Here is a 4,009-nt window from a genome sequence, read left to right as displayed (position 1 = left end):
TACAGATCAGTTCCTTGATACAAAAAGATTATCCAAAATATAGGAAATATAAAATCTAATCTCTAAGGCATCCATGGTTCCGCAAAGCTTTTAGGGGTTTCGTTCTCGGTGTGAAACTCGCCTTTACCTGGCATAAAACGACATGAGCTTGGAATGCCCAGTAAACACACACACCCCAATCCTTTTCCCATTCCAAATACACAAGTAATATAACGTCACGACCATAACATACAGCGAAAGCAATAATTTAAGCAGAGCTTATAATTAAATTTCAGTTCTCATGAATAATAGTCAATTTTAGTTAGTTCTAGGCAACTCCCCGCGGAATGCCATTCCTACCTAACCACTAACACTGGCCACAGGCAATTCTGACTCCCCCTTGGTTAATACAATACCAATGCGTCGCTTACCGCACAATTACCAATGATGCCCACGCACCTAGGTTACATACCGAAGTGGTGACATCACAGTCTGCCCCAAGGGAACGGCCTTCCAGGGATACTCTCCCTGTGTGACACCCTCACTGCCACCCTTATGCCTCCCATTTCCGTTAAGCAGCCAGAATACCTCCTATGCCATGTCAGGATTCGAAAACACACTTGCGCAAGACTTCACAAAAATGGAACACATTCCACTATATCATACTCTTGAATCCATCGTTCATTATCTCATAAAATTTAATACAATGATTGCAACACATTACCATCCTATTTGATTTCCCCTTTATTAAGTGCATTATGTTCTCAGTTATAGCAAAGCATGGTCAGTATAATTATGAATCCAAACTAAACAACAAGTAATTTATTCATGGTAAGGAAAATTCACAATTTATCATAGATTACATATCGAGACTAAAATATTCAAGAAACATAGAATATAAGAGTTGCAAACCACATAAGAGTATATTAACACAAATTTCCAAATTTCCAGATTTGAACCAGTTTGAAAATAATTATGAAAAAAATATTTTTATTGGCCCTAAGTACTTGGCCTCATGTGAGTTTGTAGATAAACAAGTCTAGTTTCAAACTCAATTTACGAAAATAGCATAGGTATTTTAGATTTTAAGATAATTCAGAATTACCAAGATTTGTCTAGATTCGTTGACAGTTACGCAAATCGGTTTTTCTCTCAAACCCCTCACTATCTTGAGTTCAACAAATTTTAGTTAAAATATAACACCAAGATTAAGATTTTGACATAAAATTGGACTCGAGATTATTTTTCTAGAATTTTATAAAAATGGAGAAAGTTGGCTGTTTTTTTTGGTTCTGTGAGTAGCAAACTTAGAAAAATTGTTTAGTTTATAAAAATACATTCTTAGGTCCTACCAAAATTATCACATACTCTAGACATACCGAATATTACACCATAAAAACAGATTTTGATTTTATGGAGTTTTGATGGGAAAATAAATTCAAGAGAGGGAAAAGATTTGCTGCTGGAAATTTAAGAAAGAAAGAGAAGCATACCACTTCTTGATTAATACACATTTATACGAGAGTGTAGGCCTAGACTACAACATATATATACAAAGAGCATGTATTAGAAGGGGAAAAACAAGTGGTAAAAGAACTTGAGAGAAGATGTGATGTAGGTTTACCTTTGTTGTACAAGACTCAACACAATTCTTATTTTTCTTCTTCACTCTTTTTTTTTTCCAAGATCACTCTCTCTGTCACTCCTCTAGTGCATGGCTGAAAATGCGTAAAATGAGGGGGAGAAGTATGCATATATGGAGAAAGGATTGGAAGGTTTCTTAGGGGCCAAGTTTCATAGGTGTAATTGGTCAAAGTTGTCCATCAATGCCATCAATGCCATTTCAACCCTCACATGACTAGCTACTTCGGCTCTAAGAAATATATATATATATATATATGAGATATTTGTATTTATAAACATAATATAATAGGCACAAGTACATTAATTAATAAAATATTACAATTAAGGGTTGAAATGAAATAAAATAAAAGTATATAGGGACCAAGTCTAAATTTATGAAACCTTGATATATGTTATTAATATACTAACATTAGAAAATAGTTAAAATAATAAATTTGGGTCTCGTTAAATTAAAGCGCAAACAAAGGCGAGAAATCGAGCAAAAATAACATTACCGGAAATTAAGATTTTAAAGTGATTAATCTATAATTATAGGGTCTAATAATTAATAATAGGGTTTTAAACATGATTATTAATCTACAGGATCGATAGGGTTTACTCAAATTAATTCGCGATGCTTTCCGATTCTAGGGTTTAAAACGCAATTAAGTGAAAATTCAAGGACTTTATTGAAATAAACTCAAGGTTAGGGATTTAATGGTAATTACAAAAATTAGGGTCTCTACAGTTATCCTAGCATTTTTTCGGCTAGCTAAGGCAATGATACTGGTGATGACTCTGTAAGAGTTAATGGCTAATTGTATTGGGGTAAGCTTAGAGCAGTGAAGGACTTGGTGGAAGAGGATGTCAAAGGGGAACCTAAGCCCGCACTCAATGAAGGCTACTACTGGGAAGGGCATGGAGCCGTCTTTGGGCATGATGGAGTCCTCCTCCCCAGCCAACCTAAGATGAACGTCGGCAGGGATGGAAAACTCTTGCCTAAAGTATTCAAGCTTCTCTGGGGTGACTACCCTCCACCTAAACATACCCATGATGTCGGCTAAGAGGGGCAATGTGAGAGTTCAGAAGAAAATGGTTTGTACGGGTTTGAGGGACATCAGCTAAACCCAAAACAGAAACAGGGCAAGGGTTTTTCAAAGATCAAGGGAAGATTGTTACAGTTTCCCTAAAGTTTGTGAGTTCTAAGGCAAATCCCAAACCTAGAGCTATTGAAACAAAAATTAGGAGCAAGAATCTGGAAAATAAGACAAAAAGAAAGCAGAAAAGAAATGTGATTTAGAACTCGGAAAGCACAAATCAAGAACGATTGTTCAAAAATGTGTGCAAATGATTAACAAGCCAAGAACAATAACAAGATAGCAAGTGTGTGAACCAAATGTGTACCCAGAAAAAGATGGCACAAAAGCAGGATGTAAACAAATATGATGAAATTCAAAAACATAGATGAGGTATTCAAGAACTTGAATGCATTCACAAAAATGGTGTACAAGAGTAACAGAGTTCAAAGTAAGTCAAAAATCTGAAAAGAGGGAAAAACAGTAACTTACCAAAGAAAATGATGCCGAATTGAGATTCGCCGAAGTCAGACGACGACGGTGAATGGAATGAAACGATGACTACTTCACTAAAAGGGATTAACAGAGTAGGTTGCAGAGCTTGGGAGCTTGAAACAATGGAGGATTTGGAAGATAAGTGTTAGAGAGAGAAAGCTTAGGAGAAGACGAAGATGCAAAAGTGAAAAGACGGAGAGAGAGAGAGAGAGAGAGAGAGAGAGAGAGAGAGAGGTGTTTTTGATTAAAACACGAAAAGGCGAAAAAATCACAATTAGTGTGCCGAGGACGACGTGTCTGTCAGGGAGTGCACGAGAAACGACACGACCTGATGGCGCATGTCAGGTACGGTTCAATAGCGAAGAGATGCGTGGCGAAAACGGTTGAGTTACTGTGTGTGACAGCTCATACGCGTATAGAAACTCTTGGATTTCTTGATTTAATGAAGCAAAGATCTCGGCTATGGGAATGATCTCCGTTAAAGAACTTGAAAAAACTTGGTTCTTGGTTCTAAGGCATTAATGAAAACAGATTACAAGTCTGGGTCATATGGAGCTGACGAATGATGACCTCGGTAATGAAGGATAGAGCAAGCTTAGCCAACATGCTATATGGTTAAATGAGATATGTTCCGTCACCTCAGGATGCCGAGATAATAGAACCTAGGGGACAGTTGTGGGGACATATTTTTTGAATAACAACATGTGGCCAAGGTGGCACCGAAGTGCTAGCCGAGGTGCCATATGTCCTGGTCATGACGCCGAGATGATCTAAAATTGTTTTATGTTAAATTTCATTTTTTGACCAAAATATATATTTGTTTTGGTGGTTTACGT

The sequence above is a fragment of the Camellia sinensis genome, chromosome 3 (assembly GCF_055761805.1).
Source record: "Camellia sinensis isolate YWXY chromosome 3, ASM5576180v1, whole genome shotgun sequence".
Lineage (NCBI taxonomy): Eukaryota > Viridiplantae > Streptophyta > Magnoliopsida > Ericales > Theaceae > Camellia > Camellia sinensis.
Note: the sequence above shows the minus strand (reverse complement) of the source record.